This window comes from Dermatophagoides pteronyssinus, unplaced genomic scaffold (genome assembly GCF_027571235.1).
Source record: "Dermatophagoides pteronyssinus isolate colony J.1.1.1.1 unplaced genomic scaffold, Derpt_VIB-CSIC_2022.12 sq0008, whole genome shotgun sequence".
Lineage (NCBI taxonomy): Eukaryota > Metazoa > Arthropoda > Arachnida > Sarcoptiformes > Pyroglyphidae > Dermatophagoides > Dermatophagoides pteronyssinus.
Genome location: NW_027461532.1, coordinates 1,699,618 through 1,721,783, shown reverse-complemented (window position 1 = coordinate 1,721,783; position 22,166 = coordinate 1,699,618). Strand labels below are relative to the sequence as shown.

The 22,166-nt window shown below is 26.9% G+C and overlaps 1 protein-coding gene across 1 annotated transcript in view; it reads right to left on the bottom strand.

Annotated features, from left to right (window-relative positions):
- The window catches only part of Mef2 (myocyte enhancer factor 2), a 33,463-nt gene extending 12,456 nt beyond the window's left edge, over positions 1 to 21,007 (bottom strand). The window contains exons 1-2 of the mRNA XM_075821103.1: positions 20,856 to 21,007; positions 2,785 to 2,903 (exon numbers count right to left, since the gene is read on the bottom strand). The gene's annotated coding sequence lies outside the window, so the exon portion shown is untranslated. The remainder of the gene's footprint in view (positions 1 to 2,784; positions 2,904 to 20,855) is intronic.
- Between the last annotated feature and the right edge of the window lie 1,159 nt (positions 21,008 to 22,166).

The following is a 22,166-nucleotide window of genomic DNA, read 5'->3' as shown; positions in this document are numbered from 1 at the left end:
TCGATAACCGAGAAAAAAAATATGGTCATTATCCGAAGAAAACATCGAAATGTAAGAGAGAAGCATTTGACCCAAATTTTTTTACATCATCAATTCATTCGTGATTGTCCGACCAACTGACCGACCGACTTACTTACTTACTTACATATTGAGAGTGTAAAGAATTACCCGAAAAAAAAGAAAGAAAAGATTAGATTTTTGTGGATATGGATAGAATGAGACTACTTGTTTGTAGGAAATTGCGGACAGTCGATTCGGACAGGTCGGTTGTTTGTCAAGTTTTTTTTCAAGTAACGGGGGAAAAAAATCCGGTTTATTTACTTGGTCAGCAATCTCACTGTGTGTGTGACTAATGTCTTTACAAATTTTGTTTTTTTCATCATCAAATGGATGTTTATTGGATGGATGCTATCAATCGCGAATCAAATCAAAGAACCAAATAACCGTTTGGCCTTGTTTTTTCATCCCCCTCCTCACATTTTGAACCAAAACAGATAAACAAACAACGGATATATCATTGGAATAGGATGTTTCTATCATTTGATTGATTGGAAAAAAAAACTTGATGATTTTTTCAATATTTTCAAATTGAATCAAATGTTGGATTTTTTTTTCGATCCAATAATTACCATTGATTTTTTCAAGTAGAAAAAAATTGATTCGAATATCACTACCATCATTATCATCATCATCATAGGTGACGTCAATAACCATCATCGACAATAAATAAATGGATTCCGATTGGCTAAAAGATTCGTGAGAGAAGAAAAAATAATTTCTAAATGTGAAAATGATAACAGTTTTCTTTCTTTCTTTTTTGTATTCTTCATGATTCTATGATGGTCGGTTACCGTTTATTTATTTATCATTTCATTGCATCATCATCATATGATGGTCTTTCGATTCAATTGGAAATAGAACAAAAAAAAAAGCAAATAAAAATATCGAACCAAAAAAAAAATCCCATTGAAATACACTATGCAAATACCTAAATACAAAAGGTAAAAAAGGTATAAATAGTATGCACACAGAGATTCTTTGAATTCAATTTTTTTTTTTTTGTATTTTTCATCATGATTCTCATAGTTTTTCTTTCTTTTTTTTATAGAAAATCAATGCAAATGTTTGTATAAAATGTTTTTAATTTTTTTTTGGAACATTTTTGAATATTCACACTTTCTTTTCTATTTTCTATTTGAAATTCTTCCGTTCTTTGGTATATTTGATTATGAAATTTGCATTTCTTTTTTCTTGTCATAGTGTGATAAAGAAAAGAGATATCCGGAAAGAAAAAGTGTGATAAAAAAATCAATGGCAGTAGTGTTGTGACGATGGTGTCCAAAGAATATATAGAATATATTGCGTCATATTTATTTATTTTTATACATTTTTGATTCTATATTCTCTTGTTTTTTTCTTCTTTCTCGATTCTTTCAATTCTATTTATATCTTGTTATACCTTGTTTTTTTCTGAGAAATAATAATAAAAAATCATATAGAATGAGGATTCTGTGTGTATGATATCAATAAAAGAATCGATGGAAACAACAGAGAATATTCACTTAACCTTGAACGTGATCAATATAAAAAAAGAAGATCGTTTTTCATTTCATAATGATATTCTAAGTTGTTTTCTTCTTTTCTTAACAACAAAAATTATTCAAATTTTGTCATTGGTTTTTTTTCGTTGAATCAATCAGATGATCGTTGTTGTTGTTGTTTTTCAACAAAAAAAAAAAAACGAAACAAAATTCATGTCAAATCAGTCATGAATGGAAAAACACGTTTGCGAATAAATTTGGCAAAAGTTTCAGAAACCGTGATCATGAAAATTTGAAAATTCAACACTGTGTATACAATAACAAAAGTTTTTTTTTTGGTTGACGTCAACTATTGATTATCCTATGGATTGTTTTTTTTTTTTTTTTTTTTTTTTTTTTTTGTTCCTACTTCATCCTCTTACGTTCATTCACACAAAGTTGATCAACAAGAATTTGATAATGAAAATGTTTCAAATTTGTGTTGATCATTGAAACATGAAACAAAACAAACAACAACAACAGGCAGAAAAAGAGAAAAACTTTTCAAATTTTCTAATAACCAAAGAATTGGGGGGGAGGGAAATTAACAATAATAAAAAGTTTTCCAGATTGATTACCTATTATTAACGTAATTATATCAGGAACTTTCTAATCAGCCATTGTATTTTCAAATAAGAACTTTATAAAGATTATTTATCATTCAAGTTCATAATTTTGTGTAGGTTTTTCTTTGGTTAATTTGTGATAAGAATAATCTTTTTCCATTTAACTTTTTTTTTCTCTTTATATATTCTATGTTTCCATTTGTATTGGTTTTACTGGGAAACTTTATTCTTTTTTTCAATTCCAGTAGTAAGAATCATTTCGAATGAATAAATGTCAACTTTTTTTTGATCATGAGAATCATGAATCAACAACAACATGTTGGTCGAATAGAATTGTGTGTGTATGTGACAAGCTTGATGAATTTTGTAAAAATAAAAACCGCATTCATGCTGAACATCTGGATGATTTTGTTTTGCTTTGTTTTTGTTTTTTTTTTTTTTTTTGGTTGTGAATTGAATTTAAATGAATGAAATTCAATTCTATTTACTTTACAACTAAAAGATGAATGTCAAAGGTCATTCAAAAACGAGAGTGAATAAGAATATAGAAATTCTTCATTGAGTACAATGACCTGACCTGTGTGTGCGATTTTTTTTCATTGATATCATTGATAAAATTACTTCGAAAGAACACTTACCATTTCAATTCCGATTCTTTTTTGGAATTCTTTACTGAATTAAAGTTTCATTTTTTTGTCCTATTGATCCACAACCCGATTTCGTCATTTGATTCGTTTTTAGTTTGACGTCAAGTTTTCTTTATTGAATATAATGAATTTAAAAACAAAAAACAAACAAATAATAAATCAAGTTCATTTGGAATAAAATTTTATTCTAGTTTCATTTAAATCGATATTGATCTTGTGAATTTTTTATGGTTTTTTTTTAAATTTTATTTCAAAAAGTTTTTCAAAAAGTTACAACAAAAAAACAATTTATCAAGAAACACATAGTGAGTGATTTTATTTTGGTATATGCAAATGACGAACAAATTAAAACTGTGATTCTGTTTCCAGGGGATTTTTTTCACTTTCTTTCTCTTTTGTATCCTATCAATATTGATATTCTGAAAATAGATTCTTGGTTATTTGGAAATTTGTTTTTCAAGGAAACAAAAAAATTGAATGCAAAACAACAACCGAGAATCTTATCTTGAATCTTTTTTTACAGAATTTCAAGTGTTAAAAAATTACAAACAAGAAGCAAACAAACAAACAAAATTCTTTTCATTTTCACAAAAAACATTTTCACTTTCCAAGATTTCAAATCGGAATGATTCAAAAAAAAAAAAAAAAATTAAATGTCAAATTGTTGTTACTGTTGCTGTCATTCATATAAATGTAAAAAAAATAAGGTCATAGGTCATCGGAGATTCAGTTATTTGCTTGTGAAAAAAAAATGAAAGAAATTAAACGAATAAACAAGAAGAAAGAAGCATTCAGTGGTATAAAAACATCAGTCAAAAAATCTCCATTATCTATTGGTGATCAGTTTTAGAGTTTAGGATTCACCAAAAAGAATCATCCAGTGTTCAAGGATCCATCCATCCAACCATTCCATCCAACTCATCAAAGGTCATCGGCCAACAACACTGTTCAACCATTCCTACTACGACACACACACACACACACCCCTGCAACGATATTAATGATGATGATCATCATGAAAATTTTACAAACCATGTCTACCATGCGAATGAATGAATGAACAACGTTTATGTAGGAAAAAATAACGGTTATTCATTCTTTCATTCTTTCTTTTTTTCCTGATTTATTTCAGCAGAAAAAAACAAAAACAATAATAAACATTATCATGCTGAGTGTGATGATGATGATCATCAACAACATCTTTGAAAATCTTGACTTCCTCAGAATGAACAAACAAACAAACAAACAAACATCAAATTTCATTCAATTTGATTCTGAAAAGAAATTCTGGTTTTTTTTCTGAAGAAAAACAAAGAAAAATTTATTTTTCAAAATTCTTGATGATTTTCCCTTTGATTTGTTTTTGTTGTTGTTGTCTGGATAAAACAAAACAAAACAAAAAGTTTCAGGATAAAATTCCAAGAACAAACCAAACAAACAAACGAAAAACATTGTTTTTAAAATTCTTTTCGATTGAATAATGAAAACTTTTTTCCCTCTCAAATTGAATGATTATAATGTTTTTTTCGATCCTGATACCCACACACACACACACACACATTGGTCATTCTATATCTATTTTGGTTCAAATGAGAATTTATTATTATCAAATGTTTTGATCGTAGAAAACCGGAAATATTAAAATGTTTTTATTATTATTATAATTATCATCATCATCATCATCTGGTGTTGTGTCATATTCAGAAACTGAAAAATAAAATAAAATAAATGGAACTCATCATTCATTCATCCAAGATGAATGAATGAATGAATGAAATGGTCTTGCCCGATCATTTTAGATCACGAAGATACAAAACCTAACAAACAGGACAAGTTGGTGCATGCATGTTTGTTTGTTTGTTTTAATGATGTCCACGCGTCAAATTTCATCACGTGTTTATCATCGAAAAACATTTATGGTTGTTGTTGTTGTTGTTTAGACATTGTCAGTAGAAGCTATTCTAGAAAAAAAAATATGTTGAATACATTGAATAATGATCATATAATTCAAATCGATGAACATTTAAATATTGTTGTGTAAATCGATTAATCAATATTTATGGAATTTCGGTTCCGTTTTTTTTTTCTTTCTGTTTGCCTGTAACACTTCTTTATCGATAATAACTATGATCGGAAATTTTTCTTTTTCTTTTTTGTTTTTGTTTTGTTTTGCAAATATATACCGAGAATTCTACAGAAAATGATGAAAATAATGTTCACAATTCAGGAAATTGAATAAATTTTCTCTTCTCTTCATCTTCTCTGAACAATTTTCAAGCTAATAAATTGCAATAGGAAATGTTTAATGATTTTTTTTTGGTTTGGGTTTGTTCATTCAACGAATAATTTTATTTTCACAAGTATTTTCGTCCATCATCAACAACAACAACAACAGCAATATTAACAGCGAACCTGGAGATAACCTTCAAAAAAATTTTCTCGAAAAATGAAAAAAAAAATCCCAAGAAAGAATTTTTTTTTGTTCAAATGTATTTCAAATGTGGTTAGTGATAATCAGGATATTCAAGTGCTGTAATGAATTTTTTGTCATACAGTATTTTTTTTTCATTTCATAATTTTTGGCTGAAATAAAATTCTAGAGCAATTTATCTATGGTTGATGCCAGCTACATACAAGTTTGTCAAAACAAAAAAAAATATCTTCTCTTTTCATCAGTAATTTGGTCGGTTATGAAAAAATAAATCCAATGGTCATGCGAAAATTTTTGCGAATAACGTTTGCTATAACAATTTTCCCTATGACCTTAACGGTTTGTTATAAGGTCAATATGAAAGATTTTTTGTTTCATAAGAAAAACCAATGGCCACGATTTTTGTTTTTGTTTTTTTTGCTGAAACAAATAAACGATGCATCTGATCAATGATGGTTAATATCATGTCTGATATTATTCATACATGTCTTATTTGTTTGTGACAAGTTATGATTGGTGGTGGTTTTGTTTCGTTTTTCTTCGTGTATCTTTGTTCGCTGTTGTTGATTGAAATAATAATTATCAATTATTATTTGTCATAAATGACATCAGTGATGATCTGTTTGGTTTCATCATAATAATTGTAGTTCGCTTCAGCAATTGATTAAAATTGGATTAATTTTTTTCTCTACTGATGCTGATGATCTGAATTGGATAATGAAACAATGAAAAGTTCAATCGATAATCGATTGCTTTAGAAAAAAAAAAAACGAAATTGTGTATGGATTTTGCATAAGATAACCAATTTCTATGGAAAGAATCCATGTAATTTTGATTTTTTTTTCTAAACAAAATTTCTCGATTCTGTTTTCCAAATATGAATGAATTAACTAAAGAAACTATTGGTTAAAGGAAAACAAAAAAAAAACACATTAACACACCCATTTCGTATTATTTTTGTCTGCGTGCGTATGTGTTAATTATGTTGATGTGCGTATTTTCTTATTTCATGTTCTATATTCTTCATAAATAAATAATTATTTGTCATAATTTTCTCCCTCTCTCTCTATCTCTCTCTCGTAACGGACGAGACAAACCCAAAACAGTCAACAATAAGAACATCCAACATTTCCATCACCACCAAACTATGATTACAGTGGAAAAAACCAAATTGTCCTTTCATTTGATGTTGTGTATTCTTCTTCTTTTGGATGATGCGTTTTGTTTGAAAGAAACAAAGCAAAAACAAAAAAATTATCAACATTTTTTTAAATTGATTTTTTGACATTTAATGAGAGTATCATTATAATCATAATTCACTTTCAGAAACATGCACACACACACTTGAATACAGAAAGCAAAAGTCATTTATTTTCTTCTTATTCTTTTACTTTAAAATCATAATAAAAGTTAAGGCGAGAATCCATACAAGCTTTGTCAACAAGCAAACAAACAAACAAACAAAGCAAAAAAACGATGAAATCACAAACACATTTTGATCTTTTGCCAAACTATGGTAAATGATAATACAATCATTATTATGGTTTTATTACTGTAAATCTTAATGAAAAAAGAAATCTGATGACATCATAATGCAAGAAAAAATTGTTGTCGTTTGGATTATTCATAAGTAACGATTGGATTGTGATTTTCTTGAAATTTGAAAATATGAATTTTCTTTTTGTTTGTTTGCAACGATAAAGATTAACCGAATGTTGAACAAAATCTCAAGAAAAGCATTTTTGATCCATAATTTTATGCAGAAAAATCTTGATGAATTTTTTTTTCTCGCAAATCTCGTTGGAATTCTTTTCTTTTGAAATTTTTTTTTGTTTTTGTTTTGTTTGATTGCTCAAAATAATGATGGAAATAAGAATTGATTATTTGGAAAATTTTAATTCCCAAATGGATAAAGTAAAATTCTTTAGAATCCCAAAGACTAAACTAAGTAATTTTTTTCCAAAAAAATCAATTTTTATTCTGAAAAACCTGGAAAAAAACAGAATAAGAACATCATTATAATCAGGAAAATATTATGTCATAAGCTGCTTTTGAATATATAAAATAAGAAGAAGAAAAAAATTTCCAAACAAAAAAAAAAATCAAGAATTTTCATTATCAATGAACTTGACTGAATTTTTCTTCTTTCTCTATTTACAAATGATACAATTGAATCGAACTGAACTTTACCTAAATTTACAACCAAAAAAACCGAAAGAAAATTAAAAATAACACACCCGATTCTTCTTCATTTTGACTTTTGATTATTTCTTTTTTTTGTTTGTTTGATTCTATATTTATTCCTTATTATTTTACTGAGTGTGTGTGTGTGTTTAGTGTGTTTAGTGTGAGTAAAGATGAAAATAAAATAAAATAAAATAAATTTAAACCAAAAAAAAAAAAAAAATATTTTCTATTATTATTATGGTTACCGAAATAGAAATTTATAAAAAAAAAATTCATTACCAGGAAGAAGTGAGAGAAAAAGAGAGAGAATAATAATAACTTTTGGTTTTATTTTTGTTCTCATCCTGGATGTATAATAATAGATATTTTTTTCTGTTAATGGTGGTAAAAAGAATCTGAATTCTGATTATTTTTATTTTTCATTTTCATGCTACACGTGTGAAAATTCTCTTGTGAAACGTGTGTGTGTGTGTGTGTGTGTGTTTGAAAGCAACAAGTGGTCAATTTGTAGGGTTTTTCCGAAAATTTAAAGTTTCGAAAATTCTGTTTCAATCAGATTTAATGCAGAAGCAATAGAAGCAATATTGTTCAATCAATCAATGTTGAAAAAAATGAAAAACGAACCCATATTTTTCAAGAATTTCGTATTTATAATATGAAGTAGTTTTTTTCTCCAAAGAAAATAATTCTTATTCTATAGAGAATAAAGAATTCTAAAACTAAAACAGAATATTTTTTGAAAAATTTAAACAAACGAAAACATATGGTGCTGTTTTTATTTCGCAACCATTTCACAGATTCTTCCTGATTTGTTTTCAGATCAGGAAGAATTAACAAACAAAACAAAACAAAAAAAAAAAGACAATGCATTCTTTATTGATGAAAATCTAAACAAATCAAAAAAAAAGGGAAAAAAGAAAATCAAGATGCTAAAAAAACTATATACATTCAAGAATCAACGATTTGAATGAATGAATATCCAGGTTACAAGTAAAACACACACAGTTTGAATTATACAAACAACAACAACATTCAAGTTTAGACATTTTAAACATCGCACAGACAGAATAAGCAACGAAAAAAACTTAAAGAATTTAGATTCGAAACCAAAGTGAGTGAATGAAAGAATCGGTATTTGTTATATTATTGTAAAAATTTTGTTTTTCCAACTTTTTTTTTCTTGATTGTTTATTTATTGAAGAAAGAAAAAACATATGAAAATTTTTGTTACTTGAATTGAATTAGAAAGAAAAATCGATTCGGTTGACTTCCGAACTATTTTATTTTATTCTTCGCGAAATGATAAAAGATTCGTCTCGTTTGCTTTAATAGTTTTTCAGGAAAGAAAGAAAGAAAGAAAAAACACAACGTCAATATTTGGCAATGATGCCAAAAAAAAAAATCAAGTGAGATCAAATGAGACGGGAATGATAGAAACTTGCATCCACATTTCAATCCACAGGATATGTTCATAAGAATCGTTTTTTTCCTTGGCTTTGGTAATTTCTTTTTTGAATTTACAAGCGAAAAAGAAAAAAACTTGTTGAATATTCAGTTAGTATAGTGTCTTGTAGAAAAATAATGGGAAAAAAAATCTAATGAAATTCATCTCTATCATCAACAGCAACAACAACAACAATAATAAATTCTTCAAACGATGAAATAAGAATCGTTTTTCGAAATGTAAGAAGAAGAAAAAAAATTGAAAAATTATTATCATTTAAAATGAATCTTGCCAACATCATGCATACAGAGAGAGAGAGAGAGAGAGAGAGAGAGAGAGAGAGAGAGAGAGAGAGAGAGAGAGAGAGACAATTCTGCTATGCAATGCATAATTCTTCTTTATTCTTCTTCTGTAATCGTCATTTTTTTTCCACTGTTTAGTTTCTCAAACAAACAGTTTAGAATATGCAGGATGTTGTCATTATCATCATCATCATTCAGTTTTCTTTAAATTTTTGTTCAACGAAGAAAAAAAAATTTGATGTGACTGACTTTGTCTAGTTGGTTGGATGGATGGATTCGGTTGTTTGTTGTTGTCATCATTCATTTCATTTCATTTCAATTCATATTGTTCATCAACAACAACAACAACAGTATCATCATTATCAACGGAATAAAATCTGTCGCGTATTTGTATTTCCAAAATGGTAAAAACATATAAGTAAGCAAGCAAGCAAAGAAAAATTTACGAAACGAAAAAGAAAATTATTATTTGTCTGGATGCCAAAATGCCAAACATCCATCGTCTTGTTGTCGACGACGATGGATGCAATTGCATTACCATCAACATCATCATCATCATTATTACAGGGAAGATCATCAAACCAAAACCAAAACTGAACCAAAACAAAACAAAAAATGCAAAACCAAAAAGGCAATTCAGTTGATGAGCATTTGATTATGATGATGATGATGGTAAAAGCAAGAAAAAAGTGTCAACAAGAAAACTTTTTTTTTGTTGTAGAAATTGAAAATCAAGCGAATCTTTTATATAGAATAATATTGCCATATGTGACAATGATGATGATGATCATCAACAACAACGATTAAGCTTATGGCGGCATTTAAGATTTTTTTGTTGTTGTTGTTGTTGAAAAAAGAAATCTTTCTTTCGTTTTTCGTAATGTAATTGAAAATATTGAAATTTTTGTCGTCGTCGTTGTTGTTTTTGTGGTTGAAAAGTTTCATTTTTGTTTGAAAGATTCTCATTTATAGATGATATAGATATTAAATTACATACATTAAGGGGAAAAGGAAAATGTTTTTGATATTTGCAAAATGCAGGAAAGGGTTTTTAAGGCTGACCTCAGCCATGACATTATTTAACATGATTTAAAATTTGACCCAAGAAATGGCACGTGGCACGTGCCATTACTTAGAAAAAATGGAGATAAGATTGAATCCATTGATTAGAGAAAGAAAGAAAAACTTTCTGAAACTGGTCAATTCAGAAAATTTCTTCCAGTGTGCATTTAAACCAGAATACACGCCTACATTAGAAAAAAGAAATAGATGACAGCTGTTGAAACAGAAAATGAATATTTTTTCCCTTGGTTTTCAAGTAAAATTGATTTAAATTAATTACTTTTTCTTAAAAATGTCAGTTAGTAGCTTAAAAGAATTATTATTAGTTAAAATTGGTCTGGTTTGTTCAGTACAGTACAGTTTATAAATGTTGTGTGAAGAGGACAAGAAGAAGAAGAAGAAAAGGAAAAGTCATAATGTCAGTCCATTTATTATCTGTACAAACAGTAGTCATCATCATCAATTTGATATATCACAAATACTATGATCATCGAACGAATATGAAATAAACATCCATATGGAAATCATTCACTAAAATCAAATGTTAAGTGAAAATAATGATTTTTTTTCAAAAAAGGACAAAATGAAAGCCAACCACACACATTTTACATGAAAACTAAAATTGGCACGTGTTATCCAGCCACCAATCATCAAAAAAAAGAATGGTCAATCATTTTCTATTTGTTTCTTGACAATTCTTTTCGATTTTTGTTTCTTTCTTCTTTGGATAACCAAGTTGATTTGTTTTATGCAAACAAAGACAAAGATATATATCTAGAAGACCAGATCCTAGGAGGAATGAAAAAAGTAGCTTCTGGTTTGTCTATTTGTGTTGAAATTAATGATCAAATTGAAAGATAAACTGAAATGAAAATGAAAAAAAATAATGAAATGTCATCAGAAATATTCCAGAATTATTGTTATCAGAGAAATTTCAATCGGGAAAAAAACAGTATTAAGTTTTTCCTTTTATCAAATGAAATATTGATATTCTGGAAAGGTTTTTTTTTGTTTTGTTTTGTTTTGGGCTTGGTTATGGTTTAAAAAGAGAAAAAAAAATAAGATATATTGGTTCAGAAAAAATTGGAAATAAAATCTTTTTTTTTCTGTTTTTAATGATGATTGAATTGGAAAAAGTTTCGTCTGGAAAGAGAAGAAAAGAAAAGAAAACCCATAACCTTGAATCCGAATGATAATGAAAATTAAAAATTAAAGACCAACAAAAAAACAAACGAAGACAATTTACTGATGATATCAAAAGAAAGATATTTTCTATGGATCGATTTTAATCCAATTTAATTTGATTTTGTTCATTTTTTGTTTTGTTTTGTTATTAATTTAAAGAAAAGAAAAAAATCCTTTTATAACAAGGTGTTAATCAGATTGTTATTGTTGATTATTTTCAACAACAAAACAAAATCAAAAAAGATTTTTAATGAAAATGAATTATTAAAACTAAAAAAAAAAACTTATGAAACCTGGACACCAAAAAACGTATATTGGAGTTTTTATAAGATTTTTTCTTCTTTAGGAAAAGATCATTGTTCAATGAAATTGATCCAAACAACAGCAAACAATAATAACCATTTAAAAGAGAGAGAAATAAATCGAAGAAAAAAAAGAATCCAAAAAAAAAGAAGAAGAGAATTTAGGTCACATCTTAACAGGCAAAAATATATTCAGTAAACAGAGAAACACCATACTAAGAAAATGAAAACTATTGACTACTACCATTTTTTTATATTATTATTATCATTAAAAACTTGTAGAAATAAATAAAATATTTGGAATACAATGTTGTTGTTGTTATTATTATTGTTGTTGAATATATAGGTTTCGATTAGCCGGAGAAACAAGGTTGAACCAGTTTCGATTATGAAACAAAAAAAAACATGCACCATTCTTTTTTTTCTAATATACAAACACACATGATGATGATGATCTTACAAACAAAATAAAAATGATTGACGATAGATCGATCAATCGATGATTGATTGATTGATCAATTGATTGTCTTCACAAAAAATAAAATAAAATGGTCATGTTTTTTTCTTTCTCGTTTTGATGGTGTTTTTCGTTGTTAGTATAAACAAACCAATCAACTAACCGGGTAACCGGTACCATTTTGTTTCATTGAAATTCTGAATTCATCTAAATTACACCATTGGTGGTGGTGTTGAATGTTCTTTTTTTTTGGTTGTTGTTGTTTTATTTCTATTGCTTACTGTGATTTAATGATGACGATGATGATGATACGAATTGTTGGCTGAAAATATCGATTAAATTTGGATCGATTGTTTTTCGTTGTTGTTGTTGTTGTTGTTGTTTTTAATATGACGTAATGATAATGATTTTCTTTTCTTTTCTTTTTTTCAATTTCGAAAATGTTGAAACAAAAACAAATCAATTTTCAATGAAAAAAAAAGTTAATTTATTTTGGCCAAGATTTTTTTTGTTGCTAATTTCGAATCGATGACGCCACCTAGCGCCCAGAATCTTATCATCATTATATCGCGTTTTGATTATTATGATTTGTTTTAAGTTGTTGCCATTTGTAGCCTGATGAAATGATTGAATTGGAAAAAAATTTGTTGTTTTTGAATGATTAGATTTTGTTTTGTTTTGTTTTCGACCTAATTTTGGTATCCATAAATTCTTTTGAATATTACAAACAAAAATCAACAACAACGAAAAAAAATTGTTTTTTTTTCATAATTGTCATCATCAGAAAATAAAAAACAAACAGGAAAAAGGAAAAGTTTAGTGAAGCAATATTTGTAGATACATTTGATTTTAATGAGAATATTATTATTATTGACAAACAAACGGCAATGTTATTTTCGTTAGCTTTCAATTTATATCATTGGTTGTTATTTGAAATTGGGTTAGCTATTCGTTTGAAAAATGAATAAATAAAACTTCAGAAGAATTTATTTTGAAAACAAAAAATTGAAATTTTGAAAAAAATCTGGCATACTGTCGCCATCTATTAGTTTAGAATCAAAAGATTATTTTGTCTATCAAATTTTCAAATTCATTCGTTTTTTGATAATTTGTATGATGACCTTGCTTTTTTTCGTTTTTTTTGTTAACATTCTCTGATTACAATATTGCAGATAATAATGAATAATCGGGAACATGTATGTCATCATTTGCAAATGAAAATTATTTATGAAAATGATAGAGGAAAGAGAGGAAAAAAATTGAACTTGATCTCGTTATTTCAATCATTTTTTTTTCTATTATATCCGTCAGAATATTGATGATTCTTGACGTCTTGCTTTGTGTGTGTGTGAGAGAAAAAAAATACAGACAAGGGATCTTTGGTAATTCTAACCGGTATTCAAATAATTATATTTACATGTACATTTTATCCTTGAAAGTTTTATATTTTTTTTTTTACAAGAAAAACTATTATATATCTAGAGAATTCAGGTAATAACGTCATATATGGCTACAAAAAATATATATGTTTTGATGATTTACTTTAGTCGATTGCAATCATGATTGTGAATCATTCATTTTTTCATTATTATTCATTCTATAGGTATAGAATTTTGTTTGTTATTGTTTTCATTGTAATTCTTTGCAGGTAAAATCAATATTAACAAATACCTTCGATTGCAATTCAATGAATGAATGAAGGTCATCATTGCCCGAAAAGTATGACGATGATTATCATTTTTTTGAATAACCGAATTATTTTTTGAAAAGAATATTGTCGTTTGTCGGCAAAAAAAAATCGTTGAATAATTAATATAATGATACCATTCATTCGTTTTCCAGTTTTTTCTAGAATTTTTTTTTTTTTTGGTATCCGTATTAAGATTCAATTAATTTTTTCTATCTTCTCATGATGATCATTACTTTCGTCTTACGATTTTTTCTGATTCTAATATTACAAATTGAATTGAATTGAAAATTGAATATTATTATTATTTGTAGAAAAACGAACACAAAGATTATTATATAATGATGATAATCCTTGATAAAATTTATTTTTTTTTATTTTTTCTTTTTAATAAATTCTTATAATGACGACAACGTTATGATTATTATATAAAAAAAAGATAATAATCTTTATACAAATAAGAATTATAATTATAATTAAAAAATTGCTTGTTATTTTCCTTTTCCTAGAAAAAAAGTGGGTGTACAAAAAATTCATTTTCATCAATTAAATATTTGCCAGTTGTTTTTGTGATTTGTAATTCTTTGGGGGGGGGAGAAAAAAAATTCAAAATCAGCTTTTTCTTTCTTTTTCAATAATAATAACTTTTTTGTTTTTCGGAAAAAGTATCCAAAACTACAACAATAATGAACAGGAATATTCTTTAACGAAAATTTCCAAGAAAATTTTTTGCACTGAAAAATAACAGAATCCAAAAGTTGTTAATGATTAAATTACATTTTCGGATTTAATATTTGCTTTTCTGGCCATTTCTAAATCCTTCTTAAAAGTAATAATAATAATGATAATAAGTATTTTGTTTCTTTATAAAACATGAATATTCTTTTCTCATGAACAACAACAACATGTAAAGATTATATAGATTTTCATTATCAGATGTTGTTGTTTTTGTTGGTTTGGTTTTGTTTGTTTGTTTTTCATTTATCGTTGTTCTTGTTGTTTTCGATATTTTCTTCCCCCCATTTCTTTCGGAGAAATTTCCATGGAAATTGTTGACAATAATAAATATATTTAATAAAAAAAGAAAAGTAATGTAACCTTGAATTGTGAAAATCAATTTTGTTTTGTTTTTTTTGTTCTTTCTATAACTTATGATGATTCTGTGATTTTTCCATTCTGTCGCCGTAGAATTGTTGTATAGTTGAAAGAAGAAAGAGTACAGAAAAAAAGGTGGAAAACAGATTTTCACTTATAAGAATTTACTTGGATCGATACGAAGAAATTGTTTTTTTTTTCATTCAGTTTCATTTCAAAAAGATTTCTGTCAATCGCAGAACTATGTACGCAAATCAATAAGCAAAACAATTATAATTTTGTTTTGATTCTTAAACATAATAAACGGAATATTCCGAAAAGAAAAATTTGAATAAAGAATTTGAAAATGAAAGAAAAATTTTTCACTACAAGTTCATTGAGGGGGCCAATATCATTATCATGTGATGTTATGGATGTTTACTTATACTTTTGCTATACAAAATAATGACTATTAAATTTTTTAATTGGCAATTTTCTCATTTCAAATTCTGTTCATTAATTTTGTTTTTGTTTTGTTTCCATTTAATTCATTGGAACTTGCATTTCAGTACAGAAAAATTTCCCGGAAATTTTTTCACAGGTTTAAAATTAGGCAATGATTATTGTGTGAAGTTGGAAATTTTTTGTCCTCTTTTTTTAAAAAAATAAAACTTTTCCAAATTATAAACTTTTTTTTCGTTTTGAAACAACTAAATGATGATGATGAAAGGTAGCGATTCTATTGCTCTTTCTTTTTCTTTTTCAAATCCAATCTGATCAATTTTCAACATTTCAAAGGTTGTAAAAGTAGAAAAAAATATAATCATTTAAACATATTCTGTCCGAACAGAAGCATTTTACTTTCTTAATTTCTTTTTATTATTACGAACGACAACAAAAAAAAAGTGAAAAGAATTCTCTGAATTTTGAAAACAACAGAAGAAGATGAAAAAATGAAATTGGAGCGAAAATTTCAATTAAAACATGAGAAACCAGAGAAATATATGCAAGTGTCGTAAAAAAAATATATTCAGATCAAACATTGAACAAAAAAACAACAACAACAACTTTCACTTATCTATGTTGGCGGCATTCTTTCAAACAAAAACAATGACAAGAAAAAAAACAAAACAAAACAAAATACTTTCAACAGAGAATAATTAAGGAGACATGAATGAAAATATATTTTGACCATAAACAAATCGATAATGATGATCAATGGTGATCAATGATGATTATGGCAAACAAAAAAAAAGTAATGGATCGTTCGGGTGCAATAAAAAAAACAAAAAGTTTCGAAAAGAAAATCGAAAGCGTAAATGATTCGTTTGTTTTTTTTATTCTCTTTTTTTTCGAAAATGAAATTGTCAAAGTGAAAGTTGTTGACAATTTGGTGTTGTTTTCATTTACAAATTACCCCTTGGTAAATAATGAATGTTGTTGAAATTTTAAAACACCCAAGGTCATTTTTGGAAAAAAATTTATTACCCAAATCAACTAATTCCTGTAGTTTTCGAATGGGTGCTGAATAAAAAAACAAGAATTTTTTCGCCGTTTAAAAAAAATAAAAAAAATGTAATTTTACATAATTCATAAACAAGTATATTAAAATTTTGTAATTTTGTTTGTTGAATATTAATTATGTCAACTGAAGTATTCATTAGTACTTTATGAATAAAGGGTTAATTTACCTGTGTTTTTTTTATCTCTAAACTTTTGAGAAAGGTCAATCAACGAAAATATGGAAAAAACATTTATGAATTTACAACAAAACGTGTCAATCAAAATTGGTGAAGAGAGAGAAAGAAAAAATCTGTCAAGATTTTCGTTCTCTGTTTCACTATTCACGACTGCTTGAATCATCATTTTATTTATCAAAGTAATTTTTTTTTCTTCTTTAATTTTATTGATAACCAAGTGACATATGAAAAATCCATGACGAATCTATTTCTGTGATTCTGTCATTTCAAATATCAATCAGATTGATTTTTTTTTTCATTTTAAATTTGGATCTAAAATGTATTGATTGTTCGTTGCTTTTCGATTGAAAAATAAATTGAGGGTGGAAGGTAGGAAAAAAAACTAGTTCAATCGAGATTAGTCTTAGTCTCAGTTATTTGGTTTTTTTTCACCAGAAAAAAAAACTGAGAAAATTTTCCATTTTTTCTCCAAAAAATAGATCGGATTAGCATAATTTATCACACATACAAGCACGTGCTCCACACACAATGATGTCAAGTCATTTGACAAATGATAACAATTAATTCTTGACACTCAAAAAAAAGAGATTAATCTGAATGATGATTGTGGTTTTTTTCCCATAATCATAATTGCCAATAATAAACATTACAATAATTCGTATACACAAGGTGATGATAATTTGAATTGTTGTTGTTCAATTTTACCATTCATTGATTTTATGATTGGTGTATGTATTTTTTTTATGTAAATTTTCTACATGTTTTTTTTCAATAGTGATCGAAGAGGAGTTTTTGGAAGAGAATGGTGGATGCGATCGGGGCAAAAAAAACTGACCAACTAGGACATTGTATTTTTTGGTTTGATTGGCCAGTGAGATAATGGATCTTTGATTTGATGAAATGAAATGAAATGTAAAAAACATGATGAAGAAATGCCTTTCGGTTTTTATTGTTGTTGTTTATAGCCTACGTTGTAACTAAAACTTTTGGATCAACATTTGTCATTTTTGCCTACAACAACAACTACTACTACCATTGATCATTCATTCATATTTTTCAAATGAAATGTAAGGTGAGGGTGTTGTTCAGAAACCCAAACCAAACCGAACCGAAAAAAATTCAATTCAAATTTCAAGTCAGTCGGTCAGTAAACTTTTTTTTTGGAAAAAAAATCCGGCTGCATTTTGTTGTTGTTGTTGTTAAATTGAGACTGATTTTATTTTCATATCTGACTGGGTCAATATGTCTCTCGCTCTCTCTCTCTCGATCCAAAAATGAATTTGAAGGACCAATAGTTTCGGACATTATTATAACCTATCAAATTTACTTTTTATTTTTTTGGGTAGCTCGTGCGTACACGTATTTCATACAACAACAACAAAATGAATAAATAAAATCCAAATAAACGTAAATCATAAAAATATTGTCAAATGTCCGGTTTTTTATTTTTGTTTTCTTTCTATGGCTATTTTTTTTTCTATTTGATAATTTTTCAGTCAGTAGTCAGATGGATAGAGAAATTTCCCGATATATATTTTTGTTTCCCAAAACAACAACAACTATAGCGATATATTCACTATTCATCACCTTATAATTCATTTTTTCTTTTTCGTTCGTTTGTTTGTTCATATATTCATTCAATCAGATCTAAACAATCGTTCAGATGGTCAATTGGTGTAGTGAGTGACCGGTGTGGTGGTGGTGGTGGTTCATAATTTCATAAATTGTTGATTGTTCCAAATTTATTTTTTTCCGATTCATTGTGTGTGTGTGACAACTTCGGATCTATCTGTTTCATTTTTTCTCTTTTTTTTTTTGTTTTGTTTTGTTACAAACAGGTCAAAGGTCGAAATTTATTTTAAGTACCGTTTTTTCTCTCTCTCTATTGCTTCTATCTAAAATACCCGATTTTGTTTCGGTTTAGTTTGATTCATCATCATCATTTTAGTTTCCGATTTTCGTTTTTTTGCTCTCGTCTTTATTGGCTTTGTTTTGTTTGATTATAATCATCATCATCATCATCATCATATATCAAGTATATCGCACATTTATTGTTGTTCAAGATGCAAGATGATCACCTGCTTATAATCATGATTGAAGAAATGAAATAGGAAAAAAAATTCAGTTCAATGATTGGAATGAAGATGCCAAGCCTTCCAAGTCAAGCCCATGTTATTTGATTGTTTGAAGTAAGGAAAAAAAAGAAGGTTAGTTATTGGTTTTACTGTTAGTTTCTTTTGGTGAGGAAACTAGATCCTTATGGAAATTTAACACAGCAAATATCAGTGTGTATATCGAAGTGTATGACAGGAAAAACATCCTTTGAATACGAATAAAGGTCATCTACATTCATTTTTTTCAATAGAAAATGTTTGAAAAAAATGGTTTTCCTATGAAAATAACCGACCGATTATATAATATAACCCGGTTGTATAAATAATATAATTATCTCATGTAAAAAAATATGATTGACAGTTAATTTTTATCACTATCTTCATTCATAATGATATTTTTATGATCAGAATGTATGCAAACAAAATAAAAAATTTCTCCTTGTTGTTAATAGATAATCATTGAAACCAAGAATAATAATAATGATAATAATAAAAATTATATTTAAAAGCAATAGATAATTTGTTGCTGCTGCTGCTATTATTATTGTTGACAATATCACATGACAATCATTGATTGATTGATAATCTCTATGGTTAATTTTATTATTATTAATAATAATCATCTTTTAAAAATATAACAATTTAATGTTATAAATTTTTTATAAAATCTCACTTTGCAATAGGTTTTATTGTGTTTCATATTTTGCTATATTGCTTATTATTATTATTATTATATTCTACCTACCTAAATTTTGTTTATCGGATTCTTATTATTCTTATCCAGAATTGTTTTTTCATTATTATTATTATTATTATTATTCGAGCTACCATTTTTTATATCAACAAATAATTCATTGATGATCAATTAGAATTATTGATGGCATTTAAAAAAAAAGATACCAGAAAAATTTTCTTTGTTTGTGTATTATGTGTGTGTAGGTGTATTTCAAGTGAAAATTCTAAAAATAAATCCATATATTACGCAATTAACATTGAGAATAAATAGACAAGATGTACTACTGTATTGAATGAATGTTTGAAAAAAAGATAACAATGTGTGCGTAATGCATTTTTAGTTAATCTTTACTGGATTTATTGAAATCATATTAAAATTAAAAAAAAAGAATTCAAAATAAGCGGTTTTTCTGTGATAATTTTCGATTATTATTTGTGTGTGAAAACAAAACCAAAAAAAACCCTAAAGGAAATCAATAAAATATGTTGAATAAACTGGAATGAAAATGAAGAGAAACTTCTCACAAAAAATAATATACATCAATAACGCTTGAAGAAAATGATTATTGATTATTTCAATTTCTTCTGAATTCATCAGACAAATAAATACAGAAAAGAAATACATTTAATAACAAAGTCAACAATAAATGAACTAATAATGACAAACAAAAAAAATGAATAAATAAAAAAAAACAGAATTATTCAATCCATGATGACGTAAGCAATGTGGAAAATCAAAAATCTTTATTATTCTATTCTAATGTGTGTTTATGAAGCATATGCGCTGTTGTTGTTCCGGTTATTTTGTATGGGCAAAAATAATCGGTACAGAGTTGACGTCGGAAAAAAAAACACACGCAACGCAAAAAGGGTATCCGACCTTTTTTTTCTCTCATTCTACCTCTGTGTATGTATAATGAAATTCTTTTGACTAAAGAATTCATAACAACATTATTGTTGTTGATGCTACTATCATTCTGGATTTTTTTTTCTCTCTCTCTCTCTCTCTCTCTCTCATCAGGTCAGTCGGTCAGTGGGCAATAGAAACATCCAAAATTCACATGCCAAAGAAAAGATGCCGACATACTTCAAATAACCCACTGATAATCAGTGCATCGTAGTTCGGATGTAAATGTAAAACTAGAAGAAAAAAAATTTTTGAGTTTGCGTAACAATTTTTTCTCGGGTTAGTTTTTCTTTTGGATTCTTTTTATTTATTTTTTAAAATGAAAAAAAAATGATAAATAAATGATGAAATTTTGTATTTTTTTTAACTGAATTCTTGAAACAAACTAAAACTTTCTCTCTCGAATTACAATAGAATAATTGATTTGTTTGAACAAAAAAAAACTGAAATTCAAGATCAACAATTAAAAATTTACCGAATTTATTGAAAGATTTCATAGAATTCTACGTTGATAAATGATGATGATTTGATGAAAATAATTAAAAGCTGATAATCAAAAATTTAAAAAATAAACTTTTATTTCATTTTTTTTTTTGAGAATATTCAGATCACATTACACAACAAATCAATCAATCAGTCATTTCTTGATGATGATGATGATTATCACATGATTTCATAATTTTTTGGTCTTCAAAAAACATGTGGAACGTAAACGAAAAAAAAACTATGAAACAAAAACAAACCGTAACAAAAACAAATTAATCAATCAATCAATCAATCGATAAGTTGATTCGATGATATACACTTTTTTTCATCGTGAACAACACATATAACATTCACCATATACAGAATGAAGATTCAAAACAAAAAAAATTTTTTCACAACATTTAACGAATGATAACAAACAGAAAACCAAATTGATAAATTACAATTTAAAATTCATTTGTCGTTGTCGTTTGTTGTTGACGAATCGAGATCAACATGCCGAATGAATTGGTTTTGAATATGGACATTGGTCAACAACAGCAGGCAATAAACCAAGAGTGTAGATAAAGGCGGACCATAAATTCAAATTGGGTCGGCCAAATTTTTTTTCATATGAATGAAAATGACAATGAAAATTTCAAGAGAAAAACAACAGAAAAAAAATTGATAATTCTTTGAAATCAATTAACAACAACAACAACAAATGACAATTAAATCAAGGTAAATTTATCGATGACATTGAATTTGGATTGATTGATTGATGTGATGAGAAAAGCAAAAGCAAAAAAAAAAAAAAGGATCAAATGATTGGATCAACATTGAAAAACAATTGATTTGTTTGTTTGTTTTCATCACCGGTTATTATAAAACACTTTCACTTGATCTTTGTTTTCTTTTTACGATGACAACGATGAAATCAACAACAACAACAACAACAAAATTGATAATAATCACTAACAACAACAACAACAACGACGACGAAGATAAAAATAAAATTTTCTATTTTTAACAAAAATATATTTTCTATATATAGGTTGTCTTTATTCTTTCTTGAATTGAAAAAAGAAATTTTCATTCTATTACAGAATATAATTCAAGAATCAAAATGAAACAAGAATCTTCTGTAGAATCTTCTGTGTAGAATGGATTTCTTAAGGCAAAAACACAAATGTGTGTGTGTTTGTGTGTGTCTTTCACTTTTTTTACTCTGTCTCTGTACGTCGTCGTTCCAATTATTATTACATTGAGAAAAAATTTGTTTTTTTTTTTTTGGATTTTCTTTTTTTTTCGTTTATGGTCC